Here is a 25,220-nt window from a genome sequence, read left to right on the forward strand (position 1 = left end):
TTTCCCCATCTTTGTAGATCATTGTGATTGTTGCCTAAAGCATTGTGTCTATTGGCTTCCCTTTTTCCATTGCTTAATCAAATACCATTTTTAAATCTCTATACCATAGCCACCTGGTCTGGGAGCTTTCCATGTAGTACCTCTTGGATCATTTTGTTAATTTCCAAGAAGATAATGTCAAAGCCTCCTTTTTATGCTCATGCCTCATTCCCATTCATTCAAACTTGGCATCATGTATTATTTTGCTCTAGTGTTGATCTACCTACTATACTTATTCTTCTTCCAAACAAGACCTTTTCAGGTACTCTCCTGAAACACAGATGACAAGCTTTGCACAGGTCGCTATTGCAATCACCAGTTACGTTAAGAAGAACCTTACATGCATGGCCCAAAAAATCCTCAACAGGTAAGAAGCCTATAAGGAAGGAAAACTATATCCATACTTATTTGAAAGTAGATCTGCTTTCATGGTTACCCCACTTTTTCCTGGTGTCATTACACTAAAAAGTCCTTTAGTGTCATGCTTCATCACGGGGGTCTTCCCGTCCCGACCAGGTAGCAAGCTAATTGCTCTACCACAAAACCCCCTTCTTAATGTTCCCAGCCAGAGAAGTGAATAAAATATATTTTTTCTACTAGCCAGGGAATTTTTAACTTTTTTACTTACACCCACATATTTAGGTCCCTACACTTCACTGACACCACTTACACAGCACCTACACATAGCCTACTGTCACAATAACTAGTGCTCCCGCGTAGTCTGTAGGTCGTAGCACGCCCCACCCCGTAGAGGGACGGGAAGACCCCCATGATGAAGCATGACACTAAAGGACTTTTTAATGTGTGAGGGGTATTTTAAAAAGCACATAGTGCCCTCATCTTTTCAGATCTAAGAGAGAGCCTAGTATCACACTATATATTGGAAATCAAAAAATATATAAATATAGTCACCATCAAATATTGATAGAATCCTTTTGTTTATATAATTCTGTTAGGAGGGTGATTCTATCATTTCCTCTACACTTCCTCTATTGTTTTGGAGATAACACAACTTACCCATTAATCAACAAACCTCTGCCAAAAACTGCCCAAAAACAAATAGACCCCGCCACCCAGAAAGGCGGGGGAGGGAAACTACCCCCCCTTTCTGCCCCCCCCCCAGTAGGAACAATTCTAAAACCCTTCACTTCTGAACCTTCAAGCATCTAGAAAAAACTTCTCTGAACTTCAGCAAATAAAGGTCCATACCCAACCTGGATAAATTTACTCCATCATCACGAAAAATTTAACTGACTCAAAGTGGATATCCCTGTGTGACACATCTCCCGAAACCCAACTGACGGCAGAACCTAAAAATCTCTGAATTCACCCGCTTCCTAGCCCTGTCAATTGCTCTAGGGTTCACTGCCCCTCTCCAGATCCTTCATGACACTAATTCTGACCATAACACATAGCAACCAGACCAACGCTCTTCAATTAAAGATAAAGCCTTCTTAATAGCCAGCAACAAAACCACTCCTTTTACCCCACGAAGATCATTCTCTCCTAGGTGTATCAAGAAAATATCCAGACATAGTCCTCTCACCATCGCCTTATTCAAACACGGAATGACTTCCCTCCAAAGCATACCCCCTTTCCCCTTCACACAATATCGAACATTTGATCAGTAAAACTCAACATTTTCAAAAATAACTTTGGGCCGCCTGAACCTGGGCCCATTTGATGAACGAAAGCCCCATTATCCAAACCGTCCCTTCTTTAGACTGGGGTCCAGCTACAGAACCTGTAAAAAGAAATATACAATGAATCTCAAACCAAGGAGGATGACGCATGCGCCCTCCCCCGCGTTGCTTCTCACATAACGCTGGAAACAATTTGACAACCAGCGCCCTAACCGCATAATTTCCCCTTGAGACCATCCCCTATTATGAGCTTCAGACGCTGCTCCAATCCTAAAAGAGTGCTTTCCATATTGCTCCCCCTCCAACCTAATCTTCTGCAAGCTTTACGCAACACCATGCACAGTTGATATGCTGTAACTAGAGCCCCATTAATGTGCTGAAAAACAGTATTGCAGTCTGACCCCTCTGACAATGTCTTCCAGCGGTGGGCCAAACGCCATGGACAAGTAACCTGAGGAGCCCTCGCTTCCAACCAGACCCCTTTCCCCAACTTCCTCTGATCGGTTTTAGAACTAGAAAACCAAACATGCACCCCTTCTTCAAGGAAAAACACTTCTTACCAAGAGATTCCCTTTTTTGATTTGAAAAACCTAATAAATCCGAGACTCAAAAAGCCCCAAAAACACGAATGCCTGCAAACCAAAGGTAAAACGTCCAACAACGAGCCAATTACTGCCACGAGAGGGGAGAACGGGACAACTGAACACCTTCCCGCTCACTAGCCCAACCTTCAAGCATTCTCTTCCCGACTTCGCCAGCCAAAGGAGAATATCCCTAATCGTCCTGCGATGAAAAGCCTCTCTCTATAAAATCCAAAATGAACCGTACAACATCCTCGGAACGCCGCCAAGCTTTTTCACGCCTACCTGCCCCATACGCCAAAAATTCCTTCCATGCCAGGGCATATGCTGTTCGCGTGGACGCAGACAAAGAACCTACCACCAGGTATAATACCTTACATTGCCTACATACCACAGATGTTCCGGCATTGGAATCGGTGTCCTGTCCGCCTCCTTGGCCAGCCCACGGAATCCCCCCCACTGCGAACGAGACAACGCATCAGCTATGTCAATGTCCACACCAGGCATGTGCAAAGCTCGAAATGTAAAATCATGCTTCAGGCAGCCTAACACAAAAACCCTCATTAACTTCAAATTCTGTTCATCTCTAGCTGATTGCCTGTGGAAGATCTCAACCACTGCCATGTTGTCCACCCAAAAAAGGACCTTCTTGTGTGCCAGTTCCACCCCCCAAAGGGTCAATGCCACTAACAATGGAAAAGGCTCAAGAAATGTTACGCTCCTCCCTCCATCCCTCCAATCCTGTGGCCACTTTTCTGCACACCACCTGCCGTACCAGTATAAGCCAAAACCGTCACTGCCCGCTGCATCTGACATCATTTGCACATCCCACTGAACATCTTCTTCCCTGACCCATGGCACACCATTAAATGAAGTAAGAAAACAAAAGGACCACCTACGCAAAAACTCCGTCACTCCCCTGCCAACCGGACACGGTGGTGAGGCAAATGCCGACCAGCCAAAGCTCTTCCCAATCTCTTACAGAAAATCCTCCCTGCCCTGACCGCCCTGCAAGCGACGTTAAGAATGTCCCAGCAACACCTGAATCTCCTTCACCTCCACCTTCTATGTTGACAGCATACTGACCAGTAATTCTAGCATTTTCAGCTTTTTGTCAACCGGCAAGCGAGCCCGCATTGCCACTGAATCGATTTCAATACCCAAAAAGGATAATACTGTAGCTGGTCCCTTGGTTGTTTCAGGAGCCAAGGGCACTCCCAAGTCCCCCATGAGCTCATGGAACGTGTCCAGTGCTGACTGGCACTCCGCGGAGCCCGGGGAACCAACAAAGAAAAATCAACCAAATAGTGTGTTACCCATAAATGACCTGTGTAGTGCGTGAAATACCATTGCCCAAAAGGTGCTGAAACATTCCAATAGAGCACATGACATGGAGCAACCCATCGGTAATGCTTTGTCCACATACCATTTATCCTCGAAATGGATACTCAGAAGATCCCAATCATCTGGATGGACTGGAAGCAACCGAAAAGCAGACTTAATATCAAATTTTTGCCATCTCTGCAGTTGCGCCCGCGGTCTCCACTAGTGACATGGCCGCGACAACTGAGGAATATGTAACTGAGGCACTCTCCTCATCAATGAAATCATTCACCGAAGATCCCTCAGGCCATGACAAATGCTGAATTAGCCCGTATTGCCCTTGTTCTTTTTTGGGCACCACTCCAATAGGTGATATTATCAAGTTCAGGATCGGCCAATCATCAAAAGGGCCTGCCATCCTTCCTTCATGCACTTCTTTGTTCAGTTTTTCTCGCACCACCCCGCTATGTTCTGACGCTGACTTCAAGTTATCCGCCCACCTTCTCTGACGTGGACCCAGATAACCCCAATGAAATCCATGTTGAAAACCGTCCTAAAACTTCTGTTTCGCCCCTACATCCTCATACCCACTCAGTACGTTTCCTAGTCTTGCCAGCATAATTGGCGTAGGAGCCCTTTGGCCCAGTGCCCTGTGCCCCTCTACCCCCGACCCCCTTTAAATTGCTGTGGGGTGCTAGATGTACCTGGACCTGTCTGGTTCGCTGGCTGACCACCTTGCGATTTAGCTCCCCAACATCTAACAAGGGGATGGCGCTTGCCACAGTTGGAGCACTCATGTCTGCACTTACAATACTCCCTTGTGCATAGCCCTTTATTGAAATCCCAACATACCCCAGTTCCAGTCTGTGCAGCCGTTCAGCTTCCCACCCCACCCCGGGTGGGCTTCCCCTGAAAGGGCCGGTAAAATAACGGCAATCCACTAGCTGAAAAAATCGTCTTACTGCCTGCAGCCACTCCCATGGTATACTGCCATAAATCTGTATCTAACTTCCCCCACTTAGCTTTTGGGTCCCATGTCTTCCAAAACCCGAAACTCCTCATCATATTGAGCCCATGCATAACCTCCCCCAGTAATCTGCACTTTTGAAACACGTCCATATAATTAAATATATATACATGCTGCTCTCCGGGGATTTTGCACCATGTACGCTTGCATATATTAAAAACACCGCCATCCAATTCTCAATGGTCAATGGCACTTTAGGGCGCTCAGCCAATTCATACTCCTCCTCCTTAGAACCTTCCTTAGACCTGACCTCCCTGTGCAGGAGTTTCAATATCTCAACATACTCACCCCTCCATATGCACTCCTTGATTGCCAACATCAGATGAGCACCCAAAGGCTTGGTTACCCCCATGTCAGGCAGCTTCTTCATTTTTTAATTCTTTACTAACAAGAGGATCTTTAACACCCCCAATGCTACATTGGCATCCTCAGTGCCCCCTCCCGTGTCCTTAACATATTTACCTTTCAGCAGTCTTCCCTCCGACCCCCTCCGACCCCCCCGACCCCCTCTACCCCAGTCCCCACAGACACCATTTTTGGTTTGGCCCATGTATGAGTTGTCTCACCTGGCTCTAAAGAGGCTGCTCTAGCGGACTCCAACCGATGTGCCGATAATTCCATTCTGTCCCGTGTCCGAGGAGCCCTCACCAAGGGGCCATGCTCTCGTCTGTTCCTTGATTGCTGTACCACTCCTAAATCTGTAAAACACTATAAGAGACATGAGAGGGCCCTCCCCCCCCCCCCCTCCATATCTTGCAATTCCCCTTTCTCGGGGCTCTCATCAACATAATCAAGCAGAATCGGCTCCACCACCTGAAGCCCTTCATTATCAGATTCCACCTCACGGGTCCTACCAGACCCAGTGTTACCAACACTGGCCCTCATGGCCTCTGAACGTCCTCCTGGCGGGGGAGCCGACTGTACCCGCCGATACTCCCCCATGCGTTGACTCTGAAGCTCCATAGCCGTCGGTAGGGTAGACCACCTGAACCTGCTATTCGTTGGGGCCAGCGAGGTCGCGCCAGACCTTCATATGCTGACCACGACGGGATCCCTCGGTGGTACGGAAAGTGCCGCGCAAGGCTCTACCCTCCCTTCACCTCGGCTCAGTTCAGCCGAACCGCGCCCTACCGAGTCTGCTGCGCTGCGCCGATCTGTATCCTGAAAAGAAAAAGTTTGGACTGATGTGCTGGGATCCCTAATATCAAAAGCCGATCCAGACCCCTGCCAACTAGCGATTACCGGACCTGCTGAACGCCTTCTTACGCGACCAGACTGCACCACGCCGCCAGAACCTACCATCGGAAAAGAACAACCCCTCTCTACATCATCGCTCCATTCCAACAAAGCCCCTGCCGCTGATAAATCTTGGCCCCAACTCTAACCCACCGTTCTAACTTTACTCTCCCTCTGTTGCTTCTCCACAGGGGGCCTGACCTCCTTAAAAAAAACCTAGGCGCGCATGATGTTCTGACCTTTCAGCCACACCCTGACCCCGTAAACCCACCAACCAAGAGGGAAAAAACAGCTAAACCCTCCCAAGCCTGACCACCGCCTGCAAGTTCCAAATTCCTTTGCACCTGAACCAATGAACTAGGAACACAACCTCCCACATTCTCCCCTGGAGACCTGTCCCATATTCCAGCACGAGTATCCACAAGTGCACCCTCCCTAACTGAAAAACTTTTTCCCGCCTGCTCTGTCCCCCAAATGAAGCCACCCCCTTTCCACACATTACTCCCTCCACTTGAGCCCATTCACCATCACCCTTAGAGCTCCACCCCACAGACAAAACCCCCCCTAAAAATATGCTGGGTCGAAAACAGCAATGGACTGCCCACATTGTCGTCATTACCCAACTCCCCATCCTCCTCCTCTTCAAAATGCTCTGCGACTTTAATACCACCTGCAGGAGCGGCCGGTACAACAGTAATAGCGCTCCCTTGAAGGCCACTAAACAAGCCTTCCGCAGCCTCTAATGGATTGGCCTGCTCGCTCTCACCTGACCCCACCGAAAAATTCACACTCAACTCCCCTTCCTCCTCCCAACAGCTACGCCCCTCCCCAGGCACCACAACACCTACGCGCTCACTAGAAAGAGCCGGGCCGGCTCCATTCTCCGCCGCATGCCTCGCTGAAGAGGAGCGCTTATTGCTACGCCCCTCCCCAGGCACCACAACACCTACGCGTTCACTAGAAAGAGCCGAGCGGGCTCCATTCTCCGCCGCATGCCTCGCTGAAGAGGAGCGCTTATTGCTCCACCACTGGCCCCCACGCTTACCTGCCTCAATGGGTGGTCCCCACGCGTTGCTCACGGACCGGACTGCCACCAAAAAACTACTTTCGCCAGCCAAGCGCTGCACCTCCATAATAGTAAGCACAATTTAAATAAATGCTCACAAAAACGCTATCTCAAATACCTAGAATCAATAAAAACCACCAAAATTCCTAAAAAAATCCTGCCTGAGCTCCCAGCCACCTAGGGCCCGATGTAGGTGGCAAATACCGGTCGGAAACGGCCGAATTCGCCGTTTCCGACCGGTATTTGGCATCTTGAGATGTAGGGGGCCAGATTTTACAGATTCTGTAAATTTACAGAATCGGTAAATTTACAGAATCTGTAAAATACTGAATCGGTATTTTTATCGATTCAGTAATTCCCAGATGTAGGTGGGACTCTTCTGAGTCCCAAAGGCCCTACAAATTCTGTATTTTACCACCCAATCCAATTGGGTGTTAAAATACCGAATTCAGGTGTGCATGCACATGTGTGCATGCACACCTAGCCATGTGACAGACAGACATGCCCTTAGGGCATGTCTGTGTGCCACATGGCGCACATGCCTATTTTTGGGGTGCCAGAGGGTGTCAAAGTGACACCCCCTGCACCCTTGCAAAATTCGGTATTTACCGATTCTGTAATTACAGATTCGGTATTGCCCATTGATTCCTATGGGCTTTAAGGCCCATAGGAATCAATGGGCAATACCGATTTGGTATTTACAGATTCGGTAAATACCGAAACTTAACGATTCGGTATTTACAGAATCTGTAATACCTACATCTCCCCCTTCATATTTACCGACTCTTAAATACCGAATCGGTAAAATTCGGTATTTAAGAGTCGGTAAATATGAATTACCTACATCTGGCCCCAGGTCACCAAACCTAAAATGGTGGCTGGGAGCAAGGAGCCCAAAGCATTTATGCTTGGGCTCCTTTTGGGCTACATACTAGGAGAAGCCCAAAAACTGAAATGGCCGCTGCCCTGCCTCATAACCCCCCTCACAGCCCCTCCCAAATTGCCCGGGGGGGGGGGTATGGGGACCTCCCTTCGGTCGGCTGCCCACCCGGCCTCCCTTGTCGCCGTGGTGCACTCCACCACAAATTTTACACCACACCACTTTCAAATGTCACAATTCTCTGGTTCTGTCTCTATAGGTTTGAAGGTATTTTGTCAGGTGGGTGAAGAGAAGTAAAAGGAAGCAACACCCACCAGTGTGGGTGAGTTGACAGGTATGTGTCACAGAGCATGCACAGGCAAATCCAACCTCCACTGTACATGTGTGTGACATAGACGAACTGGTCCCATAAACATAACATTAATTAAGGCTGAACCAGAAGGGTAGCAAGGGAAGAAAACATGCCCCCCTCCCCCCCTGATAAAGCTATAACAGGCAGTTTTAATTCGGGTGCCGTGCGGTATCAACACATAAAAGACACTTCTAATTAGGGTGAGTGGGCCCCTCACGCGCCCTCGCACAGGTGTTGCAGGTGCATCTGTTGCCACCGGTAGCCACGCCCCCGGGCTTCTCACGAGAATCACTTGTGAACAGCTCGTGGTCAACGTGCTCGTGATTGCGCGTGCACGGCTCCGCCCCGGCTGCAGAGCTGCGCGAGCGAGCACGTGGTTTTGTTGTTTATTTTTTTCGGTTTGAACCTAAGCTTCTTATGTTCAGCTGAGCGCGCGTGCAGTGCCGAGAAGCCCCGCAGGCAGCACACAGGTCCCTGTTCGGAAATTGTTTGCGCGGTAAATTTAACGCAAACTTCGTGTGCGACAGCAGAACACCGAGTCACAAAGCAAGGTTAACATTAGTGAACAGGCGGTAAACGGAGGGGATAGGCGTGTGCGTGACACTATTCCACATACAAACATGAAATAATGGGTTTTTTTCAAGTTCGGCCGCGCAGGACTGTAAACAGTCTGTGTACGGAGGATAGGGGTCTCCTCTTTCTGACTACCCGGCCGGCCCTGTCAGCGGCATGGCATGGAGGAGCGGGGCGGTTCTTCAGGCGGCCCGGCTCCCTCCGCGGCTGGGCGTGCCCCCGGCTGGTGGGGCGGGCCCGGCCTGGCCTGGCCTGATCCCTCATCGCTCCCAGCAGCCTCCCGCGCACAGGCTGAGGCTCCCGACGGGGTGCATCGGAGCAGGTCGGACCTGGGAGCTTTCCGCAGGTACTGAGAGCTGCTGGGCCTTGGGAGGAGGGTGGGGGCTTCAGGCAGCAGTGGCGGAGGGGCAGCAGAAACCTCCAGATTCCTGCAGCACTTATTCGAATTCTTATTATTTATCACTATAGCGCCTGAAAGTGTGAGTGTTGTGGCTAGTGCAGTTTCAGTGCTTGGACTCCAGCAGCCCTCTGCCTCCATCCTTCTGACTGGACAGTTCCTCCTGGTGCACACGTCTTGCACTGTACATCTGTGTATTGTATTGCAATAGTTACATAGTGCTTACTATCCGTATGCGGGGTTCCGAAGCACTTGCCAACATGAGTAGCACGCTGCACCGTCTGTGGTGTGTGGTTGGAAGGGTCGTGTCTTTGTTGTGATCCTGTGTGGGAAGTGTTTCCTTCTCGTGCGTGGGTGAAGGCCACCGAGGTGCGGTTGTCGTGTTGTGTGACACAGCATTTAGCAGAGTGTGAGATGAAAAAGTGTGAGACTGGTGCATCGGTTCCAGAAACCTGGCAGCCTTGAGCTGCTCTGCAGGTCCCTTTATGACATAAGTCTTTAAACTGTACTTTCAAAGAATGCCTTTTAGTAATGGGTAATAAGGCTGTACCTACTGCAAACATTTTAATAAGTCCAGTAAAAGGACACGTTCCCATTGGTGAAGCAAACAAAAGTGTGAATGGCTGATTGCATCCCAATTAGAACTCTTATTTTACTAAAGATTTATGGGGGCTCGTTTTCTTTACTTGCTTTGGGTCTGATGGCACCCTTATTGCAGAGAGGCTGCAGCGTGTGGGAGATCCTTTCTTTAGGTCGAGCCTGAGGCATGCAGTAGTGGAGTATGGAATAGAAGCCCTGCCCACTCTCCGCCCATATTTGTAATTGGCTTGCGTCATTGTCCTTCGTAAAAGCTGGCTTCCGATTCATTATTAGGCTTATTAGTCCCTCCTTGGTATCGCCTTGTCTGTATTTGTAACCTCCCATAACGACTGGACCTTTTACTGTTGTTGTTTCATGCTCTGCTTTATAATTTGGTGAGCACTATTTTATTTAATGCTCTTTCCCTGTTGCACCCACTACCTCGCAGCATGCTGCCCGCTTTTATTTTAATGTTTACTAAAGGCGGTCCTCTTTAACTATATTGGTTGCGTTTCTTTCCTTCTTTTAGCAGCGCAGTCCGCATTTATCAAGCACACTTATTATTTATTTAAGCAGTGCAGTCTGCATTTATCGACCGCGCTTATTTATTTATCTTGGTCAACAAAACAAAATGCCAATACTGCTCAGTAATTAGTCTAAATGGACAGAATAATGGAACCACAATTATTCTGAATGGACAACTCTTTCGGTACTGAATTAATCATACAAAAATTAATTTTATTTCTTGATATTCATAAGTCAAGTCATTAGATTTTTAAACACTTTTTTTTACAATTTCTTCACAAATAGAAAAAACATCTTATCTACACAGGGAGCTCCTATTTACACAAGTAATCTGTGGGTTTATGTACAAGAAAAAAGGTGGAGAATTAAAGGAAGTAATAAATGAAGAAAATATTCAAGCTAATCGCATTCGCTGCGCATACATCCTATCTCATTCTGTGCCACACTCACAGCAGACTTTTTTTTTAGAAGAAAATAGAAAAAGGGAAGACAAGATAATTAAGTGCTGGAGATGCCTAGTGGGGGTGAAAAAGGGGAAGGATTTATTAGCTAAACTAGTTTTGAATTCGTTATCAAAAAGATTTTTTGAATTAGGCCATCCTAATCAAAAAAATTCTTAGAAATACAACAACGTAAATTTTGATTGGCCTAATAGTTAAACAACAAAGGTGTCGACGCGTTTCGAATCCCCCGAATACGGGGATTCTCCTCAGGACCACGTGAAGAGAAAATCTGAAAAACAGAAAATGAGTTGTCTTACTTTCTACTACTATCATGTCACCATGACTACTCGTTCATACTCTTGCGACATTCACGCTGTACCTGTTATCTCGCGAAATCCATTCTGATAAATATCTGAAAAGTTGACATAAGGCGGGTATGAATGTTTGTACATGACATTGTTAGAGCAACTGTAATGGCAATGGGTGGGCTGAAAAGATACTCACATAATGGAAACCGGGTTTTTTCAAAAGTGGTGGAAAGGTATGGAAGGATTTTTAGTCTAACTGTGAAAAAATAATTTTATAGCTATTAATCAAGGGATCTTGGATGTCAAAGTGGGGGGGGGGTGCTTAGAGGGGTTTGTGCAGCAGTTACCTGTATAATTTGACGCTTGCAATTTTGATTGAATTCTTGTAAGTCGGTTTTTTCTTTGAATAGATGCCGAAAAAGACCAGTTAAAGAGCCAGATTACTAGTTGATTTGTCTGCGACGAGACTTTTTCCTTTCTAAAGCTCGCAATCCAAAAACGTGCCTTTAATTATGTCTATTTTGAGTGTTTAAAAATTATGTTTTGAGTTTTTTGCAGCACAGAAATCGGCGTTTTAAAGGGGTGTAATTCGATAGTTATGTCAGACTACATCCTATAAGATCAAATCTTGATGCGTGTCGGAGTTAGCTTTTTAACGTGGCCCAAATCAGGCCTCCAGCTTCAAAGTGCTGTGTCACAGCAATGTTTAGACTTTAGTTGTGACTCTAAAGGAAGTGGTGGGGGTCTTATAAACGGAACCTCTTAGTGGAGGCGTATAAAATATTGCATTTACTGCGTTATGTAGTTTAACTCTAAGCCTCTTGCAAGCCATTTTCCGCTGTTTTGTCTAAGCACGCCTTTCGCTCTTACCTTGTTCTTTATTGGAGAGCTCCTAGTAACAACGTCTCTGTTTGAAGACCGCCATGAATATCAAGAAATAAAATTAATTTTTGTATGATTAATTCAGGACCGAAAGAGTAGTCCATTCAGAATAATTGTGGTTCCATTATTCTGTCCATTTAGACTAATCACTGAGCAGTATTGGCATTTTGTTTTGTTGACCATTTATGAGGCGCAGCCTTGCTGCGCTATAGCCAAACCCTTGTTGTTAATCGTATTTATTTATTTTAGCAGCGCGGTCCGCATTTAGCGTTCGCCGTTTTTTTATTTAATTTGTTTACTGACACCCATGCAGCGCTTACACATTCATAGAGGCTGCGCCCCTTTCTTTACACAAACTGCTTCTAAAGAAAGGTACACGGCTGACATTAAAGGGAAAGCGCAGCTTGGGCACTTTTACCGTGCAAAAAAATCTGTATATCAACTTGACAAACATGCTTTTTTCTGAAAGCCCCCATTCCGCGTTTTCACTTTACTGTAGGACATGCCCGTCATGAACGTGAAAGCGCTGCATGGGGGCTAGTAACATTTTTAAAAAAAATATTTGCAATGCAATAGGTTTTGCATTTTCGAGAGTTTAAGCTATTGCATTGCCAATAGCTTAAACTCCTGTTAATGCGAGACCTATTGCATTGCAAATGCTTTTTTTTTCTGAAAGGGACAGGGAGTCTCTTTCAAGAGTGGAGTGATGGTCAGGCATGATGGGAGAGGGGTAGGGGAGGCAGAGGTGTCAGTCTGCTACTCTGGGCCGCAGCCATTCTTGCAGCTGGTGCAGTTGCAATGGTGCTCAGGAGTGTACGGAGCTCTCAACAGCCCGTGCACGGGGAGTAGAGTTTTTGGTAAATTTCTGAGGGGTGGGGGTGTCTGCGACGCCTGCTGGTGGCCTTAATTGAATGAAAAAGCTCCAAAATTCCCATTAAAATGTACATCTTTTTTTTGTATTTGTGAATTAAATAAAATGTTTCATCATCTGTAGATTTTTCATCAGTGTAGTTTCATCATCTCTGTATTTGATGAATATTTGTTGTCTGTATTTTTGTGTATTGCTTTGTGGACCAAATCCTTGAAATTGCTTATACTGGGGTCCCCAGCATTCAGTAATGACTCTGTGGTAGTCCCCAGAGTCCAATAATGTTTCAGTGGGGTTCCCCGGAATCCAGTCATGATTTAGTGAGATTGCTCAGAAGTTAAAAGGTTAAAAATCACGAATGCAGATAGTTGGAACCCACAATGGTGGACTAAATTCGAGTCCTCCTTGGCCAGCGGCATGTGGTAGATCTTTTCAGTTATCGATGCCTGTTCAGTTGGTGATGGCTGGTTTATTGCTGTGGAGCGGTACAGTACTGGGTGATGGGCGTGGCCTACAGCAGTGCTGTCTGTTTTTATGTGAGAGAGTGTCGAAGTATAAGGAAATTAATGTAGTCTACATGAACTACAATCGACTGCCCAATTGTGGCGTGTTATGGTGTTAGTGTGTGTTATATGTATTGTACTGTAATTACCTTTAGATTGCGTTTACTACCCTATGAGGTATCGTAGCGTTTTATGTCGTGTCAGATTTCTTTAGATGTGTTTGATTGAATTGCAGCTTTACACTTAGGTGGGAATGGCCATGCAAATGGAATTATCTCCATCAGTCTTAGGCTCCCATGTGTGTTAGTGAAAATTGTTTAACCCCTTAGCGCTAGGGCGGAGGGGGGCCGCGCGGCGCCGCCATGCTCGTGACGGAACCACTCTGTCACGAGCCTCGGGCCCGCTGTGCTTGTGACGGAGTGGTTCCGTCACGGCCCCACCCGCTCAATAGAACGCTCAGCGCAGGCGCGAAATCGCTGCCGCGCAGGCGTGGCGGCGGGGCCGTGACGGAACCACTCCGTCATTAGCACAGCTCGTCTGTGGCTGGTGACGGAGTGGGTCCGTCACCAGCACCCAAAGGGTGAAGTGGTTCGGGAATGCTTGCTTGCAGGAATGTATTCTTTCTCTGTGAGATTACTGTTGACTTTGGGTACTGTGTCTGGCAGGGTGACTTCATTTTCTGTAATTTTAGTAGCTTTGCTCTATCAGACCCATGAAGTCCAGTGTTCAAAAACCCACATGCACAACTCGATTCAGCCAAAAATCTCATGTAACAGAATTTTACACCAGCTTAGTGTGCCACTGCAGATGAAGTGACTGTGTACTGGCCCCATCAGTTGGGCTGGCAGTCTCCCTGGTGCTGTCTCCAAGGATGCCCTGGGGATGGCGCTTTATTTACAAATGTCTCTGGGGTATTATGAGGCTTTTAGGGCCCTCACATACCCGGATGGGTGTCATGCTTCATCATCGGGCTGCTCCTCGTCGGATCGGTGCTGCAATACCCGACGGGCTCCCAATGAGAGGCACTTTGGCTGAGATCTTTTTTCCAATAGCCGTTTGGTGCCATGGGTGTGAGGGGCCTGGTGAGTGTACATGACAAAGTGTTGAATGAGTGAGTTAAAACAGGATTGGGAGTACCAGCAACAATTTTAAGTTCAGAATGTCTGCTTTCTGTTTGAAGCCACGTTTTATCCAGTTTTTCTGATTTCACCTTTACAAACCAGCCAGTAATTGAGAATCTGGCATTCCTTATGTTAACGCTTTGTTTTTACTTATCTATTTTCTGCAGTTTTTAAATGGCACAAACTCGACCCTATGGTATTGGAGCGCTTTACATAAACACAAGTTATATTACACAAGGTCTCAGTCCATGTTTATAGGCACGTGCAGATTACGTGATTTGCCCAAGATGACAGGCTGCTATTGAGCGAATGCTGAGACTTGAGCCGAATTCCCCAGCTCCAAAGGCGCAGCTCTGGCCATAATGCCACATCCTGGGTGAAAACTTGTCTTGTTACAGGCTCGAGATTCCAACTAAGCTGTGGAGCTATGGGAGAGTCAGACAGCAAAAGACGCAATCCTTTTTCCAGGATGCTTGATACCTGAAAGAAATGTATATCTGTGTAATTGGTTAACCAGCAGATTTAAAGGCTTCTTGGGAGCCAGTGTTTATGGTTTTAATTGATAGAATCATTTGAGGCTCCCTGGTGTCTAAACTATGTTCTTTTTTAGAGGTACAACAATGTTTTTGTCAGCTGAGCTCTGAAGTTTGTTCTTGTAATAGAAACACATAAAAAGAGGTTTGCACTAGGTACAGTATGATTGTGTATTACTAAAAAAAAAGGTTTTTTATCACGCTTGTATCACCCTAAACTCTAAATCCCTGCACATTTGGTGGCAACTGTATGTAATACAATTTTAAAATCTTGTGCATGTTCTCTGTTTTCAGTTACAGGCCGGGGCTTTGTAGTGCTAAAAACATGGATGCCACTATTCCCTAGTACACCAATCAGGATTGACTTAGTGACGGTCTGGTTACACATGCAGACATCTGGTCCGTGTATAGGCTTTCCTGTTTTCAGTTTCTATTTTTGGTAAATTCTGGTGGGGTTTTTTCAGTGTTTTCAATATCTTAAAAAACAGTTATCAGTGGTTACACATTTTTGCACCACTAAAAACAACAGAAAAAGTGTTTTTCTGGTGTTTATGGAACGTTTTGCTTTTATTATTGCTTGCTTTCTGCACTGAAAAAACATGATTTATAGACAGTGTACTTATTGTGTATATGAGGTCCAAATAGATTTTTGCAAATTAATCTTATTGTAGTACACCATACAATACTTCTTCAGTGAGTCTTTGGGTCATGTGCACTCGTTCTTTCCTTCCCATGTAAACTTCTGTGAAAAGGCCCTCTCAGCATTCTTAGCCCATTGGGCTGAGAACCATCAGGTAAGGGACACAGTTGGGATGACTCTTTCTTTGATGCCACATAAAGCGCGAAATGATAAATATTTGCGTTTTAGTTCCTGTGCATAAGAAACCAGTGCACTAGAATGGACTAAAAAGTCAATAGCATCCCTCATTAACTCTTGAGATTGTAAAGATGCTTTCAGCATGCCATCTAACAAGTGGCAAGGATCTCCTACAGGGAATCACTTCAGCTCGGGTATCAATTTTGATAGGTCATCACACAACTTTTTTATATACGTAGCTGAATCACTGCAAATACAAACAATATCCCTACAATCTTTGTTGAACTTGGAAAGAACCTTTTTTGCAGAGCATTACAAGTGACACTGCGTTCCATGTTTTCCAAAAGTCTGGTGTCATGTTTTCACCACCATCCCAGATGCTTGGTGATATTTATACTTGTCACTATACCTTGCATTGAATGTTTAAAGTCTGAGGTGTTGGCAATTCACCTACTATCAATAATGACCCACTAGAAACTATGGTATGTTGTATTAAGGGTTTTTACCCATTCTCTGTGGGTAAATGTGATGACACATATTAGGAAAGATTTTTATGAAACCAGCCATTTTACCTATCGATGAAAGAATCAAATGCAGCCAAAATATCAAATATGAGTTTGATATTTCCTGATTCTCTATAGTTTATAAAATAATTAAACTCGACATGTAACTAAACCCTGCATCTTTAGACCAAAGGCCACAAATCTGAAAAAGTAAAAGGAAGAAGAAACAATATTTTAGTGGCATCCCTAAAGAACAAAACTCAAGCAGAATAATGTTAGCCAGTCTTTCTTACTGCTACTTGTATAACAAAGTTACATTGTATTGACCCCTTCAGGAAGAAAAAAATGGCTTTCACTCTCTTTTTCCTTTCTTTGAATGGCATTTAGTTTGTGGTTGTCGAGGTGTTTTTTCAGTGTTCATATGTTTTCACCGGTGAGGGCTATTTTTCTTTCAGTGGGGGTTTATCAGTTATTATAGGTTTAAACCTAAAACCCCACAGCCTATCCGTGTATAATGGGCCACGATCGAGAGCTTTGGGGTTTCTAACTCTGCCTGAAAGTGGGTCGAAATATTCGCCCACTCGCCTCACCGCTTTAAAATAGAAACAGCCGCCACTGATAGGACAGGCACTGTCCTAGAGGCTGCCACGCTTTAACAGGTTGGCCCTCTCCATGGCACTCGCACTGCTTTCAGGATGGCGCTTGTTTATTTATTGATTTCCTTGGCCTCTCGTACTGGCCTGGATACTACACTTCTCTCGTACAGGCCAGGACTGTAACTTGCCCTGGGCTGTCGCAGTGCTTGGACAAGTTCCTTTTTAGACTGTCACACCATCTCACCACTTGATCTTTGAACGGTCGCAGTCATCTCCTGGGCCCCATACTTCACCCTCATCCCTTAATTGATGTTGAGAGATAGTCCCACTTTGATGAGATTTATTTTAAGTTCAATCTGTCCAGTAGTGGCGTCTGAATCGGTGGGGTAACGCAAAATGATGGGACACCCCCCAAGCAGAACGTGAAGAGGGCCCCCTTTTTTCTACCTTTTCTCCCAGATTTTAATTGCTCTTCGGCTAAATGTACCCCCGTCCAATCCCTGAAAGGTGGTGAGGCCCTTGAATAGTTGGGGGGGCTGTACTTAAGACACTGGACAGTTGAGCGAGAGGAATAACGCCGGTGATGCTCTCAGTGGAAGGTTCCACTTCTTCCCGGAAGAGAGGGGAGGTTTGCCCCGCCAGTTACTTCAATGGACCTTTGTTTTCTCTGTGTTCATTGTATGCCGGTATATGTAATAACACACTCACTCACTCTTTCTTACTTTAAATGGTGGATTCTGTAGCCTGGCGTGTCAGAGACTTTTCCCTCCTTAGGGTTTATGAAAGGCCACAGAAAACGTTCTGTTTTACCAAATGCATAATTTATCAGTGATAATATTGCGCGAAAGAGTACATAGGGTAAAAGTCAAGCATGAATCCAACATGGGAGTAATTAAGAAACATTCTATTTTTCTTGTTATCTTCTCACAGAGTGATTTTTAGGTCGAAGCCTGCTAGCAGCGCATGCGCTGTAGCAGGCAAAGAGATATTGTCAGGTGGGGTTTTCAATGCGGCATCAAGCCATGCCCCTTTTTTCCATTGGCAGGCCTCTTGAAACGGAGGCCTGCCATTGGAAAAAGCTCCTGTTTTGCAGATTTTTCTGCTCTGGATACCGCCTCTCGAGGACTCCATGACCTGTCTTACGGTATCCCGACAATATTTCTTGAAATATCGCCTTGGCAACCATGAGGCAGGTCAGGGAGTCCTGGAGGGGCGGGATTCAGTATCCTGTTTCCGCCCTGTTTTTTTTGCGTTTGTGCCGTCATTTCGTTGGGAGTCCTCGGAGATGGAGGTTGTGGGGGTGAGGCGGTGCTGGTCAGTAAACGGTGCTTGTTAAACACAGCCACCAGATTTCTTGTTAGAGGGTACCTTTTAATTAATTTTCCAGTTTGGAATTTTGTTAACAGCAAGGGTTCTGAATTAAGCAGAGTATTCTGAAATATAGAAAGCGTGGATGACGCACAGACACGCACAAGAGCTACAGGATTAGACTAAAGGAGTCATTTACCTTTTAATTCGTGCACCTCGCATTGAAAGACTCGAGCTGCGTCATGTGGCGATTGTGAATCTCTTCAATCTGCCCCTTCTGCTTTGCCAGTTTCTCCTCAAATTCAGACTTTTTCATTTCAAGTGCACCGCGCTCGGCAGCCGCTCGTCTCATTCGTCCTTCCAGCTCCATGACCTGACTCTGAAATAAGTGTAGTGAACAAGTTCCAGCAAGGAATAATGCCTGACTAACGCGGGACTCACAAAGCGGACAGAAAACCTAGCGAGGCAAGAGGCGTCGACGCTGCAGCGTGGAGAAATACGGAGATTTCCGAACAGTGTGTAGTGCAGATGGACAGTAATGTAAAACTGGTTACACTTGTTAGCACTGTCTGGGAATAGGGCACTCCTCATTAGTACTGGCTCAACACCTAAATAAAACAACAAGCAACAGAATGGTGACCAGTCAACCTTTTCAAAGGGTTTTCCCCTGCGCTGCAACACACACCACTGTGATTTTAGAAACTTTTCTGTTACATTGTGCAGAAGATGCATCTGATGATAGATTATGTCCAATGCGGCAAACCCATAATTGTGTCAAAAATGCCACAGCCGCACAATTACATGATTCCAGTTGCCCAGTATAAGATTTTCAATAAGACAGACGAACAGATAGTGAAGGTAGGGAAGAGCTCCCCTTCTCCGTCCTGATATGATGGTCTTGTAATAAGTAAATGAGACTCCTTGCTTTAATGATGTGGCATTGTAGAATTATCTATTTTGGTATGAAGTTCTTTGTGAAACAACAACAATAAGCAACAGAAAGGTGACACGCAAATCTTGGCCAAGGGCCTTACACAGTGCTGCAGCACGTCACTTCCTTTTAATAACTTTTGATCCGTATGAGCTAGGGCCCATTTTGTTTGTTACATGCAGCAGGTGATACATGATATGTCAAATTGGTATTAATGCGGAAAACGTAGTAGGTGCAAAATTGCACAATTCCACTGACCTTGCCGATAAATATTCATGTATTGTGGAGCACGTGCACATCTGGCAGAACCCTCTACCTTGCATAGGTGTAATTTTGAGTGTACCGTTAGCTGTAACACAAATGGTTATAATGCAAATCTTACGTTGGGGAGCCTCCATACACATATAGGTCTCAAGCACCCCCTCCTCCCCCAAAGACACACACAGATCTCAGGGTCTCCTCCAGACACAGACCTCAAAACGTCCTCAATTCGCCCAGATCTCAAACTAGTGTATGTAGTTTGTCTAGGAGTGTATTGTTTTTGCACCAGGGCAAAGGTAGCCTTTCTTTGCCATTTAAATACAGAACCACCAGTATCAGAACTCCCAATTAAAACAAGGTCTGAATAATCTGTTCACACCTGATGTGGGACAGCTTGATAGTTATTGTTCCATATTAAGACAAACGCACCCACACTTCCATAACTCCTCTTCCCGCCAGGTCAGCCCAGTGCAGCAGGAACCACAATGCAGTGGGCAGGTGAATGTCTTGCTAGTTCATATAAGTAATGGAACAAGTTCTCCCCTTAGTTTGGCCTGCAGTCGGTCCATTAGAGCTCCAGCGTGCTGAAACTTTATTAGACCAGGATGCAACTATGTCTTATTTGGTGCACGTGACCCATTCAATTATATCCTCCCAGTATTGGAGACAACGGGATCTAGACCACCCCCATTTGCTCACTACGCTCCAGACTCCATGCTCATTCGTCGCAGTTCTACAAACTCTGCTTCAGGCCCCTTGACACCATCCTTTCATCCATCACAGTACAGTCACCTCTCCCTCACTCCCTCCGCTCGTTTAACGCAGCACCCGAGGGAGACTCCTTCCTTCCCACACTGTCGGCTCACCACAGCGCCTTCCGTCTGCTCTGCTTCCGCCCCTCGGGGCGCCAGCCCCTCACTCGGATTACTGGAGTCCCTTGGCACCAAGGTCTGCATGGATGTGAGGGAGCTGAGTATGGTGCAAAGAAGGAACCTCAACATGGGCAAGGCATGCGCTACCTGCAGGTGAGAAAACTTTATAGTTGCCAGTGAGGTTCCGCTTCCAAGCGTGTAGTATGCTGAGATGTGATGGCAAATAAACTGAATCTTAAACAAACGAATGAAAGGACATCTTTCCGTGTGTCAATGCACCGCATAACGAGTTACCAGGTTTTGTTGAAGTATAGCGCCTCCTACTCGTATGTACGAATGAAGTGGAGGCACTTTAAAATCAACGGTAATAACATTACGGTGAATGGCCTTGCTAAATAAACGTATGCCCCTACCCCCATAAAGGGCTAGGTGGGGTTCAGTCATACTGGCACTTAGAGGGCAAGAACTCTTAGGGACTCGGGTGACTGATCCCTGCTTTGATGGGAAAGTGAAAACCCCTCTGCAGTTTGCTGTATGTAGCGCCAACATTAGAGTATGGACGAAGTGGGCATTATGTCGATTCACACATGGTAATTCTGGGTCTGGAAACGGGGTGTTACACATAGTGTTAAACAGTATGTACATAATGTGCTGCATGGATAAATACTTCAATGTTTCCTAAAGGCGAGACTGTTGCATTGCAACTCTACTAACTCTATATTACTCACTCTAATACTCTACTCTCTACTACTCTACTCCTCATTCTCTACTACTCTCTACTCAAATCACTATACTACTCACTCTCTACTACTAACTCTACTACAACTCTATACAACTCACTCTACACTACTCTCTACTACTCACTCATTACTTCTCACTCTAATACTCTATTGCTCACTCTCTACTACTCTCTAGTACACTTTACTAACTACTACTCACTCTACTCTCTCCTACTCACACTCTACTCCTCTACTCACTCTCTAGTACTCTCTATTCACTCTCTACTACTCACTCTCTACTATCTACTACTCACAACTCACTCAATTACTCTCTCCATTGTCTGCTACTCACTCTCTACTACTCTACTACTCTCTACTACACTCTAGTACTCTCTAGTACTCATTAACTACTGCTCTCTAATCTACTCAATTTTACTACTCATTCTCTACTACTCACTCTACTAAATCTATCTACTACTCACTCTACTATCTACTACTCACTCTACTACCCTCTATTACTATCTAATACTCTTCATTACTCTCTACTACTTGCTTTGTACTACTCACTATCTCCTTCACATTATCTCCTACTCACTCTATACTACTCTCTACTAATCTATACTACTCACTCTATTACTGCCTACAACTCACTACTACTCTACAACTCTACTCTCTATTAGTCTACTACTCACTCTCTACTAACTACTACTCACTACTATTACTTTCTACTACTCTCTACTGCTCAGATATTGCCATTGTAAATGGCAATGCCATTTATTCATCTGTTTTCAAAACCAACACATAAATAAAAAAATTGTCATTTACAATGCCAATAGCTCTAACTTTTGCAAAGGCGAGACCGTTGCATTGTAAATGCTTGTTTTTGTGTGTAACCAGCATGAAGAACTCATTTAGAGCTTTAAAAAATATATATAATTCAACATTGGATTGTTGTTTTGTAGTTTGCATTACTTTCTTAGTTCTGAAATATTTTATCTGAGGCTTGGATGGCAGTAATTGTCCCCTGGTGAATACTTAGCTCTGTTTTCTAAGGTCATTCACGTGCGCCTTATCTCACGCTGAAGCAATGACAGATTGTAAGTGTATAGTTCTAAACTCTGAGCCAGGAGAAAGGTCACAATGGAAACGTTTCCGATCCCATTGTAAACTTAACAAACTGAACCACCCACGGGTTCCACCCATTGCTTAAAACACAGAGGCCAGGATAGCTATTTGGCTGCGAACATTTTTTTGCATCAAGTAAAGATTTTTAAGAATTAACTTATGTACTAATGGGTAGGTTCTTAAAAATCCAAATCATAGTGGGTCGGAATCAACCTATTTCATAAATATTATTAGCTGTGACTCACTACGATTGGATGCCATCACAAGGATGGTGGCCTGCTGGGGTCAACAGACCACCCTGTGTGGGATCACAGTTCAATAAAAAAAACTTAAACGTTTTTTTTTCTTCTTTTTAAACATTCACTAAAGGAAGGGATTGCAAGGGACCCCGTCCCGTTCATGAGTGGCTTATCGTCCCAACTTTAGGGGTCTGGAAAAGATCAATTTCCAACCCATTTTCGGGGTTAGTAGAAAGTTAAAAATGGGTTCAGTATATTGCTGAAAGCGGTGGTTCTGTTGCAAACCCTGAATCGGTGCATTTGTGACTGAAAACTGCTTTGTACTCTGGCCCTGAGAATTACGAGTGGCATGGTAAGAAAAGTGTTATTCTTAGTGATATACACCTTAAACACACCAGATGGGCATTAACGAAGCCAAAGTCGGGCTTTCTGATAAAACACAAGTACAGACAACACCATTGGTACACATACACCAAGGCCACTGGAATTATGCGATTGTGTGACTGGGGCGTATTTCCCATCATTTTGTTTTGTGAGTTTATTTTATAGCGTGAACTCGACCTGAAGATATCAGGGCGCTTTACATAAGCGCCAGTTGCGTTACAGATGGACACATTAATTTTGTTAGGCACAGGTAGATTTAGTGATTTGCTCAGAATCCGTGCAATGGAAGGCCATTTGCAAACGTTGACAATCACCTTTCTGTTGCTTATTGCTGTATTTGGATATTAAACATGTATTAATGAATTGCAACTAATGAACAGTGTTAAGTGTAAAAAATGTCAAAAGAATGAAGTAATACCATTACAAAATGTGCCGTTTTACTCCACATAATTTGCTTTTTCTTGCCACATAATTTACTGAACCCAGTGGCATACATTGGCCTTCCTCTGCCGCAATATTCCAGTGGCCCTGACATACATGTACATTCACATGCACAGAAGATATACTAAGCTGCACACATTCTCACCCGAGAACACCACGCATGGACATGCACAGACAGGACATCATGGAATAAGTAAAGTATTTTGTGGTGTGTACCTTGCATTAAGTTATACGTGATAATTCACATCTCGGATACATTTGTAACTTCGGACCTGCCACATGGAAAAATGGAAGTAAAAGGTAAGACAAGCCACCGTTTGAGCTCTCTGAAAAAGAAACCGCTAAACACGCATAAATCCAAATAAAATCTCTAATTTCAGATTTCCGCTTTCCGTTTGAACTGCTTTATTATGTATCATAAAAACTACTCTTCAGAATTTCAGTCACTCCGCGATTTGTTGGGTAATGCTGCCACTGTCTAGTTTCATGAAGTCACATTCCCATGGCAGCAAGCACTGGAATAAAAACATGAAAACAAGTTATTACTCAGGCTAGTTTTGTGAAACTTAAATTAGGAAGGCAGTGAGTTAAAAAAAAATCTAAACTAACATGAGCAGGCAGGTCCTATGAATGCCAGTTCCTTCCCTGTAATTGAATCTCTTGGGTCTGAGTGAATTACACCCTCCTGATGATAGGTCGTTGCCATGGCCTCAGGAGAAAGTGCAAGTGCTTGAGATGGTTTATATTTCTCTTGTGTTTGCTATTACTGAACCAGCCAAAGATACAGAGCCACAGAAGTGCAGTCAAGGTGCCTCGCACTCATAAGAGTTTGAAACAAAGTCTGTACCAGAAGCAAGCTGCTGCTGTATAGAGTTAGAACATTCTCAGTAAAAGTGGATTTCCAAATATTATATTGCAGATGCTACTGGGCACTTCAAGCAGGCAATCGCAGAGTGAACAAGGCTAGCTGACATGTTGAGCATGTCTTGAACACGATCCATATGAAGTCAATCATTAATGGGCCGATTCACAAAGGTCTTTGAGTGCAAGTAATAGTACTACAGGGGCGCCACTTCATGTTCTGATGGATGCCTTTGAGAATTGGCCTATAAATGTGGACTATTTCTTACAGTTGGTGCCTCAAATGCAGAAATTATTTTCTCAAAGCAGCCAATAAGCTGCACAGCAGAAGGTATATATATTTTTTTGTTTTGTTTTATATAGCGCACACTTTGGCCTAACGGCTAGGGCGGTCGACCTCAAATCTGGGGAACTGGGTTCGAGTCTCGGCAGAGGGACACAACATCCTGTGATTCTGGGCAAATCACTTAATCTCCCCGTGCCGAATAAAAACGAATGTGTCCTCATGTAATACAACTGGTGCTATGTAAAGCACTCTGATGCCCAATTCGGGTCAAGTTGGTGCTATATAAAACTCTGTTAAAAAAAAAGTAAATAAAGAAGGTATCAGAGCGCTTTACAGTTGCGTTACAGACGGACACGTTCATTTTGTACATCACAGAGTGATTAGGTGATTTGTCCGAATCACAGGATGTTAAGCATACCTGCCAAGAATCTAACCTGGTTCCCCAGCTTCAAGGTCGACTGCTCTAGCCGTTAGGCTTTGCCTATGCGGGCGTAGTTAGAAAGGGGTAAAGGGGTCGCAGTCCTTTTCACGGATAACCCATTATGTGCCATCAGCACCATCTGTCATGATGGAGGTTCAGAAGCTTTACACTGCTCTTGTAAAGACTTAGTTGGCTAGATACCCTGTCCTTTTCACTACTTTTATCACCTGCCCAGTTTATCAGTGAACTTTCCAGCACCCTTTTATGACCATATTGGGAAGGTGTGGCCTGGGTAACTTGAGGACATCTGTAGGAAAGCTGCCTTTTATGTTCGATCACCCCAGATTTTTCAATTTTTGCTGGACAGTATATTTTTGCTGTCTGCAGAACTCTGTACACTTAGTCCCTGCTAACCGGTGATGACGTTTTTGTGCTTTTTCTTTCAACATGGCGAATTTGGGACACTCCTGATTGACATATTTAACTGACTTTTAAGTACCTAGTATATGGTACTAAGTGCACCCAGGGCTTGTAAGTTAAATGTCACAAGTGGACGTCAGCACCCATTGTGCCATCC

General features: G+C 44.9%; 1 protein-coding gene across 3 annotated transcripts in view; it reads left to right on the forward strand.

Annotated features, from left to right (window-relative positions):
* The first annotated feature begins 8,946 nt into the window (after window positions 1-8,946).
* The window catches only part of LOC144762368 (epoxide hydrolase 1-like), a 294,492-nt gene continuing 278,218 nt past the window's right edge, over window positions 8,947-25,220 (forward strand). For 2 of the 3 annotated variants that reach the window (XM_078647533.1, XM_078647532.1), the window contains exon 1: window positions 8,988-9,066. The gene's annotated coding sequence lies outside the window, so the exon portion shown is untranslated. Of the gene's footprint in view, window positions 9,067-25,220 lie in introns of all 3 variants that reach the window. The other variant, XM_078647530.1, reaches the window with a different exon arrangement.

Source organism: Lissotriton helveticus, chromosome 6 (genome assembly GCF_964261635.1).
Source record: "Lissotriton helveticus chromosome 6, aLisHel1.1, whole genome shotgun sequence".
Lineage (NCBI taxonomy): Eukaryota > Metazoa > Chordata > Amphibia > Caudata > Salamandridae > Lissotriton > Lissotriton helveticus.